This window comes from Typopeltis vanoorti, chromosome 3 (genome assembly GCF_054136105.1).
Source record: "Typopeltis vanoorti isolate ZY-2024b chromosome 3, IOZ_Tvanoo_1.0, whole genome shotgun sequence".
Taxonomy (NCBI): domain Eukaryota; kingdom Metazoa; phylum Arthropoda; class Arachnida; order Uropygi; family Thelyphonidae; genus Typopeltis; species Typopeltis vanoorti.
The window spans coordinates 48,142,244-48,156,666 of record NC_143551.1 but is presented as its reverse complement, the minus strand read 5'-3'; the positions used below and the strand labels follow the sequence as shown (position 1 = coordinate 48,156,666).

The 14,423-nt window shown below is 36.1% G+C and overlaps 1 protein-coding gene across 3 annotated transcripts in view; it reads right to left on the bottom strand.

Annotated features, from left to right (window-relative positions):
- LOC150108109 (epidermal growth factor receptor-like) overlaps positions 1 to 14,423 on the bottom strand; it is a 495,579-nt gene that overhangs the window by 334,810 nt on the left and 146,346 nt on the right. For 2 of the 3 annotated variants that reach the window (XM_090415593.1, XM_090415595.1), the window contains exon 1: positions 11,199 to 11,536. The exons of the other annotated variant lie outside the window; for it this stretch is intronic. The gene's annotated coding sequence lies outside the window, so the exon portion shown is untranslated. Of the gene's footprint in view, positions 1 to 11,198; positions 11,537 to 14,423 lie in introns of those variants that run through there. 3 annotated transcript variants of the gene reach the window in all.

Below are 14,423 nucleotides of genomic sequence, written 5' to 3'. Positions count from 1 at the left end.
AAATGATCATGCATTGCAAGCCACGATGTCTGGTTACTGTTTCCAATCTTCCACTGATATTTGTCTGTTATTACCTCTTCAACCCCCCCCTCAAATCCATGCTTTTAATCATAAAATTAGGTGTAATAACCTTAACCTGAATACCTCACTCGTTGAGCTTGTTCTATAATAATAACCGAATGCCGGCTCGACTATAAAACATCAAGTGTGCCGAATGCGAGGGGGGGAAAACACCTAATTACTTCAGCTGTCATGTAATTTGACATACAGGTTACCTGCACGTGGGATTAATTTATAGCTAATTAGTTTTGTTCAACTTTTTTTATATTTTTTCTAGAGACCTGACAGTATTCCTAATTATAATTAAATATTTCTTAATAGACGTCACCTCTAAGGGGTGGGACAAAAAACACTTTACATTCCAAACGTTATTATTATTATTTTTTTTTTTCAGTTGAACTGACGCTATCTAGTATCGATATTTACTTATTTGTTTAAGCAGCAAGCCTTTATAGAAAGAGATTAGAATTCATTTATATCTATATATATATGTATTTATATTTTTAGTAATACAAGTGTATTTGTATTACTAGAAAGTAATCCTCGATATAGTCTTTTTTATTTGCATTGAAGGTGTCCAAAACACTTGTTGACAAAACAGGATATGAGAGCACTAGAAATGTTAGAAGGATTGTATAAAAATACGTCCATCGTCGGTAAGGGGTCACATCTTTCGAGTGCTACACATCAACGAATATCAATTACTGTTAAGAGTGGTGCATCATCCAGCGTTTTTTTTTTTTTTCATCCAACTTGCCTTCCAGTAATAAAGATTGGAGGAGATGGTATGATGGCAGAAGATTCCATGCAGCAATTCGGACTGAGACTGTTTTCATTGTCATATACAGTAGTATCATTATTTGACCTTTAGAATAGCTCCTTCGGCAATTCTGTAGAGTTCAACCGTGTTGTGTTCTAGCATAGTAATGCTTCATCTTATAAAATCCGGCTTTTAAGTGCTTGATTTGAGGAAAATGAAGTATGGAAAAGAAGTTTCTTTGAATTCCAATTTGAATTCCTCATACCATCATTTCTGGGATAAGCTATAACTTTGAATTAGATAACTTTCTCATTAAAAATCTATTTAATGAGGAAGATGCATATCCGAAATCGCGTATGCATGATCCCTCCGAAAGAACTGCTTCACTCCTTAAAAGTTTACTCGCGATCTGCATGAAACGATGTAAATTGATGACATTTCTGACATTTCCTTAAGATATGTTTACTGTAGAAATAACAGACCTGATGATTACGGTGACAGAAAATGGGTAAGATTTTTTGAATTCAAATATTCAATCAGAATTGAAAAGAATGTAAGTTTGAACATCTCTTTGATATAATGACTTAATTGGTGTTTACATGAAATGGGAGAAAGAAGTCGAAAAGTTCGGTGAACACTCAATGTATAGCGCTTGATAGTTTTTATCGCAAATCCCAGCTATAAAAGGTTGAAAACCTGATGGGAAAACAGCTAATTGCGAACTTTCAAGATCAGAAATTAATGTTATGTGACTTTATGAGTAGTAAGCGATTTTCATTATTTTTTTTTTTTTTGCCACTCCTAATAACGAGGTATCTGTTCATTTTAGCAGTTTAACAGTTTGATTGCGAAGACCTGGGTTCGAATCCCGTCTGGGACGTGAAGAAGCGTTGTCATTTTTTTTTTTTTCATCTGAAGATGAGTTAGTGATCTCATACGAAGACGAAAGAGTTCTCCTTCCGTAAAGTAAGTTTTTTTGTCGTCCCCCAAAAATACGGCCAGAAGACCGTACACAAGTTAAAAATATAATACATTGACTTCAAAGTCTAAGTTACTACGATTTCAATTCCAAACAATCCCAACAACCTCACGAGCTTTAACCATAGAAGCGACTCACTGGATCGAAACTTTCAGGTAGTCTTTTCTGTCACTTTAAATTTGTGTCTGTCGCCACTATGAACAGCATTACTTGCAATCGCAAGATGGAGGGATATGTATAAAATAATAATAATAAAGCCGCGAATGTGCTGTTAATGTAATTCTCAAAGCAATGTTTCAGTTGAAGATATCTGAAATCTGCTTAATTCTTCACAGTAATCCTTGCCTATATTTTATGTATGTGTATTAAAATACACATACATAAGATGTATGCATTTTCCTATAGTTGGTCTTCTGGCTAGAATTGTATTTTTGCTATTGCAGACTTTCCAGCCATTTCCGGTTACTACCATGTTGTTCACGGTATAATGAGGTACTCCTATGGAGGAACTTTTATATCCTGAACGATGTGTGATACGCAAATTATCAGGGGAGAATGAAGTTTCTAGATCACCACTTATCCAACCATATGTCAAGTACATGCAATTGGAGTATGTATTACATACTGCACGTACAGTATAAAAGCATAATCTCAACTATCACTTTCGGCTAATCTGGTAACCAATATCAACGAGATTGCTAATCCAATTCTCTTTTTAAAGTAAAGGTAGCGAAACTGTAATCTTGTGCGAATCAACAACTTAATCCAAATAATCTACTGTTTCTGCCACACAAAGAACTTGAATTAAGAGCTGTTCTGTTTTCATGCGATAATTGAATTTAAGAGCATCGACCAACGTGATCCTGCTCGAATAAAGGAAACCAGTTCAGGTATTAATATAACAAAATCTATTACAGCATCAGAAGAAAATGAAGCTATTTTAATTTACTAAATAAACTATTTCCAAACCTATAATGATTAAAAATAAATTTGTCCTGAAGATCACATGCATTTAGCAAGAAACTGGGGACCATGTTAGTCCAGTTGGTGGACGTTTTTGAAAATATGCAAAGACAAACGCCTCAGTTCTGTTAATATGTTTTTTTTTTTAAAGGTTAGCTTGCAAATGAGTGATATGCAGATATGCATATGTCCTTGATCACTATGCTCATGAAATAACGGATGAAAAAACTATTTTATCTCGGCTAAAACACTACTACTAACGATACTTAAAAAGTATGTTTTCTAGAATATGTAAATTGAATAATACTGGAAATTGCCAAATTCTGCTAGTGACAGCTTTACTTATTAGGCGCAAGAGGCGTGAGTTTTAGACCCCCTGCACTTTCAGGAACCCTATTGTAATAATAATTATGCTCCCCATGCATGGCAAATCCATCAGTAATTTCGGTGTTAAAGAACAAAAACTATCAGCAGTTTTGACGCATTTTTAACTTTGCTTACTGATTTGTTTCCAGTGAGTAACATGCAGGCTAAGCCACTAATTACTTACTTATATTAACAGGCACTCAAAAAATAAAATAAAATTATTGATGCTCATTCCTGCCACTGCTAGCCTTAGTGCGAAACAGACTTTGTTACTTTTCCTTCTGGAGACAAACATCGCAAAAATTTGACAGGAAAATGAAGTCAATACATAATCTCATGCGAACAACTCTGCATTTGCCTATCATTAAATATAATTACAATGCATTTATAAATTCCACGTTACCAAAAAGACAGCACTTTTCGACTGGTCTGTCGACCAGTAATTAGCATGCAGAATTAGCGGAAGTATGAAAAATGGTGGAACATTCAACGACAGGATTCTGGAATTTAGGGCCACTTAGCGTATCATAATAATCAGAAGAAAATAAAACTTTTGCCGGCCAGGTTGTCTGCGTGGTTAGAGTATTCTATTGCTAACCTTGAGTGGGCATTGAGTATTCTACTCCCAACTTTGAGTGGAAGATGAATTTTATCGCCCGGTGTGAAACCACCGTTACGCTTATCGGAAGCCTGCAGTGGCTCGAAAAAGTTTCATGTTTCGCCTATGAAGTAAGGTTTTTCAATTATATGTAACATAAAATAATGTGTGTATGTGTGTGTGTGTTAAATTAATAAAAATAAAAAAAGGTACTAATGTACAATAGGACGTGAGGAGCTGAAGGATCTTCCTCAGCCAAAGCCAAGTTAGCCAGTCTTGGGCGTGGACAGCAGAGTTTTTTCCTCAGTTTATTCTGGGGTTTTTCATCCCGCAATGCAGGCAAATTGGCCTTGAGAACTCAACACTACAGGCCATAGGATACACCGGGGGCATAAGGCTGACCACCTTATCCTGTAAACGGAGTGAGGTCCGATGATCAATGGACCCTCGACACCGCAAGGTAAAAGAGGGTATAAGGAAGATGATGATGATGTACAATAGGTTCGCATCGTTTAAGACAGATCCCCAACCACATATTTCAAACTAACCTCTCAAAAATAATGTGTTTTGTTATTCGAAGAACAGCAAAGGAGAACTAAACACACTTAAACTTGTTCAAGAATAATCAAGTCTAAATTATTTATATGATGTAGCACCTTATTAAAATGCACATTTTAATCAGGATGCGAAACGTGCGTAGAATGGAGGGAAAAAAGGGTAGGCGTGCCATGCCATGTATAAGTATTTTGGCATTTTGTCAGGGTGCTCAGAGGAGTGGCGAATGTGTTTTGTCAACACTAAAGCGCACACATCTCGAGCAACTACTGCAAAAAACGTCAAATATTAAAAGTCGGTTGAACGAACAATAGAATAAGTAATTGGTTAAATGAATCATATGTTGCGATCTAAGACGTTTCGTTTATCAATGTTACGATTAACTAAAATAGGCCGCTTATCAGTCAATGCCATCCAGGGCAGTAATGAATTATACTAAGCATCACACAACAAGCAAATATGCAGACAATTGCGTAATTACTATAAGCATTGCTGGTATTATATTATCAACGACTTGTCACAGACCTACCGTTTTTTTTTTGTTTTTTTTTCCACCCAGTTTCGAAATAACACTGCCCACTGCATTTTTGAATAACGCCAATGTTTATCGGATAGAGCAGCGTTATGATAAACGAAAAAACTTTTCAATATTTTGAACAATGCAAGAAATGGGAAAAAATGCATGTTAAAGCAAAAAAAAAAAAAAAATTATACTCGTAAACTATTAAAAATTTCATAAATGTAATTTTAATTAAGTCACTATTACCCTCTGTTAAGCTTATGTTTTATTATTATTTATTTATTCATTCATTCATTTATTTTAAGCAGAGAGATTCCAGACCACACTGGTGACGTTTGATTAATATTATGGTACCCACTGAACGCATAGGTAAATGAGAACAAGTGCTATTAATAGCAACGCTTTTAATATTTGGGAATGGAACTACCCTATTTTCCAACCAAATGCTAATATTAGATCTGACTAATATAATTTTTTTAAATTTATATTAGAACAGTAATTAAAAGGACACACCTGGTATTTTTTTGAAGGTAGAGATGACAAAGTATTCAGAGCAGAATTTAGCTTTGAGCTGAAACGTATGATAAGAGAAAGAGGCTGAGAATGAAACGCAGTTGTGTAAGTGTAAATATTCAATAGCCAAAAATGAAACATGAGGGGAAAAAAAAAAGTAAACAAAGGAGATGATGAATCAAATGTATATACTCAAAACTATGAAAGCTAAAAATTAAGGAATAAAAAAGGAACAGGAACTAGTAATATAGATACTCGTATGACCAGTAACATGACGGTGTGCTGGCCGTTTTGTGGAGATCGTCGTCAGACGGTTCCTTAATTTTGGTTTTCAAAAGTGTTAGCTTTCATGGTTTTAATTCTTAATCTTTGATGATCTATGCCCATTTGATTCATCATATTTTTTTTTGTTTACTAGTTTTATTCGTATTTCATTTACGACTATTGAATATACATATTTACGTTCATGCGATTCAGCTTTTTTTTTTCTCAACACTTTTCACTTTAATAAATTTAGTTTAATCCTTTATCCAAGTGTGAGCAAACAAAGATTGCGCCTGAAAGTATCTTCAGGACTGGGGTCAGGTAGTACAACACCGGTAAACTCGCAGCAAAGGTGGACCAAGTTAACATCACTCCTATCTCAGTATCTCCCATAATGCAAACCACATCTCCTTGCAGATATGTATAATGTTATGAATTAATGGGAAGGCCACTACCCAGACTAGTTTCGACCTTTATTGAGGTCTCTTCAGTGGGAGCCAGGCCCAGACGTGTGTATAATGTTATGCATTAAAGGATTAAACTAAATTTATTATAGTCTAACCAAAGTGAAAAATAAACTTTCAACATCTTTCTCTAAATCCAGAGTAATTTAATAAAAAGGTGGCAAACCTTTTGGCAACTCCTATAGGTAAAGATGACCTGCCATTGTTTCTGCCTGGTATCTCCACGTCCGGGCCTGGCTCCCACTGAAGAGACCTCAATAAAGGTCGAAACTAGTCTGGGTAGTGGCCTTCCCATTAATTCATAACATCATACATATCTGCAAGGAGATGTGGTTTGCATTATGGGAGATACTGAGATAGGAGTGATGCTAGCTTGGTCCACCTTTGCTACGAGTTTACCGGTGTTGTACTACCTTACCCCAGTCCTGAAGATACTTTTAGGCGCAAACTTTGTTTGCTCACACTTGGATAAAGGATTAAACTTTTCACTTATCATACGTTTCGGCTCAATCAAGTTCTGTTCCGAGTACTTTCTCGTGGTCTACCTTCTAAGAAAGCCAGGTATGTCATTTTAATTACTCTGTTAATATGAAAAAAAAAATTATGTTAGTCAGATTTCACATTAGCCTTTGGTTGTAAAATACGATAGCACCATCATCAAATAACTCTTGCTTTTTTTGATATTGTATTAGATTAGGAGCGACATGAAATAATGCTTCAGGAAATTTTTCTATAAGAACAAATAATTTTAAACTGAAAAGGATTTTCCTGTTAGAACTATGGCTAAAAATTCAAGTGATGCAATTCTATTCTGTTCGCAAGATATGAAGAGGAAAATCCATCCAATACTCAAATAATGATTCCTGTCTGTACTACAAAAATACAGACACTTACTATATACATAACTGTCTTTAAAAAACCCAGCGGTGTTTTCCTCAAATTATATATTATCTGCTTAATAGAAAATGGGTGCAGTACGGAAACACAATTCCTTCAATTTGTGAAGGAATAAATTATATCTTCCACTAGTATGATAAAAAAATAATTTAAAAGAAATAAAGACCGCCATCTATGAGCCAGATATTGAACTATCAGACATTTTCCTACTCAGTTAAGTTAATAGATAACAGAACAAAAAACAAAAAAAAAAAAACATAAATAAATGAAATAATATTATATATATATATATATATATAAACAATGGCTAGGGATTAGCAAATGACAACAAGCAGGTGCTGAAACATCCTAGTGATATACAATTATAATAGAACCATAGTTTTTGATTTAATAACCAATGATTTGGGGGGGGGGGTCCTAGTCTTCATGAGGCCTAGATGTGATTCTCCTACTATACTCTCCTCTTCTCTCTCTCTCACGGCACGTAAAACTTTTATCCAAACTTCTAAGAATTTATCAGATGTAACCTTGAATATTTATAAAGTCTGCGTGCATGGATTTGGAACGTGGCACATATGCTCAGTTCCTGCAATTGAAAAACGTGTTTTATTTAAGTCTAACCTTGTTCTTTTCTTAAAGATCGTGACCTGTAGCTTGTTTGCCTGCTCAAAAAATTTCCATACATCTATCCTTTTGCATACTGAAGTTAGCTTCCTCTGAAATGTGTTAAAATGAATAGTAGCTACTGTTAACGGCTGATCTTTTTTAATGTGGAAGATTTATTTTATCTATTTTTGATGCGATAATCTCCTAGCATACTTTTAAATCAAATGTAAATTGCAAAATCACTAAATCTTGTCGTCTGCAAAAAAAATAAAATAAAATAAAAAGTAAGAATTATATCGTGTTGCAATGTAGGCTAATATTAGTAATTAGAATCTGAGTGATGACGGACTGTAAGTAGTTCATAATATCATCAAAAACCAAAAACGAAATTATTATACATTCTTTAAGTTAAATAAAAAAGTAATATATCTGGAACCTTTCTGCTTTTTGAAAAATACTGGAGATTCTTAAAAAGTGTCTTTAATTTTTAGCAGATCGTCTACTAAAGAAAACGAATTATCAATATTACTACTGGGATATGAAGCCATGGCATACAAAGAAGAAGAAATAGATGAATTAAGAGCTCGAATCAAGTCTCTAAATTGGCGGTTTTCAAATGAGGAAGACACCACTGAATTTCTGAAGATACCACCGTAGTTCAGTCGATAATGTTGATGCCCTTCGGTTGGAAAAGGCATAATAAAATTAGGTTCAAATCCTTTCTAGGGGGAGGGGGGATTCCTTCCTATAAACCCTTACTGTTTTTTTCAAACGCATCTACATAGAAGTCAAAACCTGTGAAATTATTTTGTCATCGATGCGATATTATTACTCCTGTCCATCTCAAGCTTCCTGTCCAAATATTTGGACAGGAAGGTAAAGATGGATTACACGTAGGAGGATTTTTACGCTGCAAAAGCAGAAGTGCAACGAGTAATAGAGCCATTACTATGCACTTCCGTGTTTCATGGGTAAGACCAGGTTTTTCGAGAATCAACATGGAACCCCCCCCCTCTCCTCAAAATAAATTTCATCAACTCTCCCACAACATCTTCTGGTCTGGATGAGTGGTACAAGAGCATATGACACAGAAAGATAACTCTTAGCAGTTCAATGGTATTCAGAACAGTAATAATGTACATCAGAAACACCATATATAGTTATGTTAATCTCTAAAAACTACCACAATAATGACGGTATATATATATATAAATATATATACAGGGTGTTCGGGATAAATTTGACAGTTTCGTAAGGAAAAAGAAAATCTTCTTTGTATCTATTAAATTTAATGAATTGACAAAAAAACATTACAGGCAGAGTTAATTACAATACTATCAACAAGATTTACTCAAAATAACCACCATTAGCATCGATCACAGCTTCAATTCTGCTTCGGAACCTCGAACAAGCTGATGCTACAGTCTCCCTGGGAAGGGCCGCAAAAACTGTTTTAATTTTATCCATTAACTGGGCTTTTGTATTACTGGAAGTGCGATTGGTGTCTTTTTCAACTGCGCCCCATACAAAATAATCCATGGGGTTAAGGTCTGGGGAGTTTGGAGGCCAAACATTTGGACTGGTGAAGTCGTAGAAATTTTCAGACAACCATTTTTGACTTTTCCCAGAGGTGTGGCAAGGGGCCGAATCCTGCTGCCATACATACGGCCTACCATTGGCTACCCTTGTTATCCAGGGCTTGACTACAGTTAGCAACTCCACGAACAAAGCCCGAATTCCAATGCCAGGGTTCTTCAACACCTGTTCCTGCAGATTTGCGAGGAATTCTGCTGTACGAACGCAATCAGATCGTCTGCTAGGGATCTTTCTTCTTGCTACATCCTCGTAGTCACCATTGCAAGTCTCTAGTTCATGCCTGATTGTTTTTACTGTATTCAGGGAGCATTGGGCAGCAGTCGTAATATCCTTATTTTGATGGCGGGCACGAATCATCATGATACAAGTTATTCTCTTCCATGATTCAGGTGGGTTCCAGCTATCCATCCTTTCTGACATCTTCTATATGAATGAAGAAGGGTCCAAACTTTTAAATGAAGAGAAGTGTGTGTTAATACATGTAACTTACGGAAAAATATAATTAATTATAAATATGTCAAATTTATCCCGAACACCCTGTATATATATTTTTTATATAATATATATAAATATATATATATATTTTTTTTATATAATATATATATATATATATATATATATATATATATATATATATATATACACCGTCTTCTTGTACATTCTTGAAATTTTTAAAAACGGAGATTTGCCGTCATCTAACTTAACCTAAACTAACCGTCCTACTAAGAAATAATTCCCTCTTACCGAAATACAACAAACTTAGGGACTTAGGGAAGACGCAATGACCCATAGTCAATGGGATGTAGGGATTATTGTTTACCTCCAAAGAAGTTATAACGGTTGTGAATTTCCAATGAAGAATATATAACTTTTTTTTTTTTTTGTTATTGTTGTCATTTGCCATGGTTCAATTGCCCTTCCATTAAAACTAAACTTTTTTCTATCACTTCGGAGACCCATGTGCTCAGCAAAAAAAAAAAAAAAAGTAAGCCAAATTGAACGAATCTGGCTGCGGGTTCGAACCCTGTCTTGGTCACGGATGTTGCTGATTGTCTTTGGATGGGAGATGAATTTCTTTGTTCCATGTTTGGCTTCTATAACACTGTTTTCGGACTATGTAAAAAATAAATTCTAAAAAAATAAAAATAAATAAATTATAAAAAATCCTTAGCTTTCCCGCGATATAAACTATATAGGTTTACTACCCTCGTGAGTAGGAGAAACATAAAACAATTATTTTGTTGTATTCTTTCAATTCCCTCCCTACGTTAGAATTCTTTGTTATTTTGTGGGGTGTTTTTTTTCCAAAAATTGCTGGGCGAATCTCCTCCTCTTTTCTCACCTCAGGACGGTAATAAGAGGGGGAGGGGGGGTTACACTGGTTACTCTCCGGGGGCTACCGGAGAGTTACACTGCGATGATTTTCGAAAAGTTACTTATTTTTTACTGTCCATTTATTCATAATTAACTAATAATAATATTTTATTGATTGTTTACAGAGACCAATTCGCTTGGCAAACGTGGAGAAAAACAAAGCAGCTTTGTAATGGAATGCAATATTCTAGTAGATTATTTAATGTAATCTATAAGATCACATTAAATAATCTACCAACGATATGCATCTAAATTTAAACACTGCATTATAGACAGTCAAACGTTCGCTTGATAGAGACAGACCCACCTAACATTAATTATATAACTGATGACAATTTTTATATTTTAACTCATTTATGACGAAAATTGTTTACGAAACGGTAAGTACACACAGGACAGAATCGGCATCAACAGAGTTCGACAAAGATCGCATTGCGTAATCATAAAAGAATTGAGAAAAATCCGCTTAAACCAATTGGCGGGAAGAGAAAATTCACATAAAAATTGTACTGACAACATAATTATTCATCTTTAACTGAAGTAAAATTAATTCCCCATTCCCAAATTGATGTTTCCCACCAAAAATACAAACATCAGTCGTTGCTACGTAGGTGTGTAACAATAATTAAAAATGCAAAACACTCACAATTATGTCAAACGTACGGAAGATGTACAACACTTACGTGGTATCTGCAAGGTGACGTCCCCCACTTTCTCTGCACGCGCACTCAGTGGCTGCTGTGAGGACACCTGAGTGTCTTCTGGTGTACGGGAAACGACAGTCCCGAATGTAAACAGTAATACAGCGGCGTAACGCGAGACATGAGTTCAGAGTGTGTGTGTGCGTGTGTGTGTGTGTGTGTGTGCACCTCCACGGACCCGTCAAAAAAAGAGTAATACGGAGCGGGTTCCCTCCGTGAATCCGGACGAACTACAAAATACCGTTTCGCGAAAACACTCCGAACGTTCTCCTTATTTGACAACTGCGCGTCTTGGGGTGTCCAGGCAACAGCCTCGATTAGTCCGCGAGTGTGGCACCCTCCCGCAGGCCAAGTGGCGTGCTGCGGTGCTCTGCCTTAGTACAGGCCGTAAACCTTCGTAGAGGCTGCTCAGGTAGGGCCAAGCGAAGGGGCCTCGCACAGCATGATGGGAAGGACCGGTACTGCCTGAGGCGTGTCAGGTATGAAGGTGGGAAGGATGCTGAAAAGGCCACGGAGCAAGTGGAATGACTGGAGAGCACGCGCGCGCGCGGCTACCTCCTTCCCCCCCCCCCCTCCTTCCCATCCCCACCGGCCACTGCCTGCTGACACGTTACTTACCACCTTTACAGCTGCGATCACCACTGCAAGTGCACACTTCGGGCGTTCGGGACGTGTTGGGTGGCCGCCCCAAATGTGTCCCCAGTGCAGGTCCGGAACTTCTAATATGATCATCGCGATGCATTTTTTTGTTAACCCCGAACTGGACACGCGTTGGACCTAAACCTTTGTTCCGAGCATTGCGATGGAAAGGGTAGCAGAGAAAGTGGCTAGACTAAGCTGCTCCACTTACAACTTAACCAATTCTTATTACCTAATGTAGACAGGGGTATTTGCGTTCCACTTGTCTCGCCAAACGGAAGGAAATATCTCATGTGCTGTCTTGCATAGTTCGGAATTGTGGGTCAGGTCAGAAGTTGCTGCTGACGATGTCACTCATTAGAACGCAGTCTCGATTATGTTTTAAAGAAGAGAATCTGGGGTTGATAATCATAGACAATTCCAGACGAGCTTTGGGTCCCCTAAAACTAGTGGGTTCTGAGAGATGATTAAAGCACAAATAAATGATTAAAAATACGATTTTGTGTTGGAAATGTTCTGTATTTGTACACATTTTTTTTTTTTTAAATCTAACACAGAAATATAACTATAAATTTGAGAAGTTTTCATTTTTACGATATTTATCAATTCATACTTTCCTAAACAGTAAATTACTAATTCCCGTGTATTAAAAACTCTTGTGTGTACTATTTTAGGATATTCTACTTTGATATTGCAAAAAAAAAAAAAAAACTTCAGAAACAAAGACGAATTTGTTCTCCTCTAGAACAATATTTTTTTTTAAGTCCTTACTTATATAACATCATAAAAAATGAAATTCTCAAATTAAATATTCGAACTAAATAATAATAGGTAAGCCGTGAACCAAGCCTCACAATAAAAAAAAAAAAAACAGCAGACTGCTACTCTAACACAAAAAAATATTCTCGTTCCAAGTTCGCTACTTGTGAAAGAGAATAATTAAAGCGAATTAGAGATGAATTGATCTTCAACAGAGAGAGAGAGAAATATTTCCTTTGTAATTTTTTGTATGTATCATGGGTGGCAAAGGATTTTTTTTTTTCATTTTTATCCGTTTTATATATATATATATATATATTTATTATTATTTTTTTTTTTTTATATAGTCCTAAAACGCTGTTCTAGAGACCAAACATGGAACTTCTTCAAGCCACTTCGGGCCTCCGATAAGCGGGGAGTTGGCACCGAGCGATGAAATTCATCTCCCACCCAAACACAATCCCCAACATCCGTGTCTGCAGCGGGATTCGAACCCGCGACCTGTTGGTTGCCAACCAGGCCGGCAAATTCAACTAACAAATAGGAAATAAATTAAAGGCAATTTCTGGACTTGGTCATGCATTAAAAACTGTCGGTTGCAATACATGACCAAGACGAGCTTATTTTAGATTATTATTACATAAATGAATGTTGAGGCAATCAACCATTCCTCAGGGAGCCTTCGTAGCTCAGTAGGTTTCGACGATGCCCTTTGGTCGGAAAGATCTGGGTTCGAATCCCGTGTAGAACGCGAATGATCTTTTTCAACTGAATATGTCGGGATTTTCCCTCGGAACAGGCAACCCGGCTATTAGAACACGTAATTAACACGCATAATACACTGGCCTCATAGCCTGAGTTGCTTCGGCCATAAATCTAAATAAACCAAACCATTCTTCAGGATGAATCAGACCTGCTCATGGCGATAATATCTGAGGATGCACAACCGTCGTATCCGATCTTGAGATATGCTGGAATAAATGTTGATGTATGCAGTGTCGCTTTTCATTCTTGTTTTGAGTTAATTATTATTATTATTTTTAATATTTAGCATATCATTCATTATAGCTCATAGTTACTTCGTTCCGATGTAAGTATCCATATTTTGTTGGAAGTTTTCAACAAAAACGCATTTCTGATAATCCACAATAATCCACTGATTCACACAATAATTCGCTATTAATCCATAATCGGTATGAAACGAAGTAGGTCAGAAAACTCAAGAACACAAGCTTAGAAAGTCAACGCCTTATATATAACTTTATTACAATACGCATATCAAAACGCTAGGGAGATCGAAAATAGAGGCTGCAGAAAGTGGGGTTTCCTACGCAACAGAATTATCCTCAGCTAGGGGGGGAAAATATAAATAAGAGTATAATTCTTTTTGACCAAGACGCAAAAAGTAAAGGAAAAAAAAAACTTAGCATCTGTCCAACATATAGTACGTTAGCTGTCTAATAACTAAACGTATATATGTAACGTTCAATTGAAACATACTTTATATATATATATATATATATATATTTTTTTTTTTTTTTTACGTAAGCAGTTGCAGTGATAAAATTACCATAATGAAATCAATTACGGCCGACTGAGTCTGTTCCTAGAATTTACTTTCGATTTCTTATTTCTGTTATTAGTTTCGTCCACAAAGGCGATTTACTTTGGGTGAACTAGACGTAGACATACCATCTGAAGTGGAGTTGCCTCTACTAACAGCCCTGTACATACATTAGCTATTACTGTTGACTCTACTCAAGTATATTTACCGACCGGAGTTCGCAAATTGTACTGATAATCCTCTTT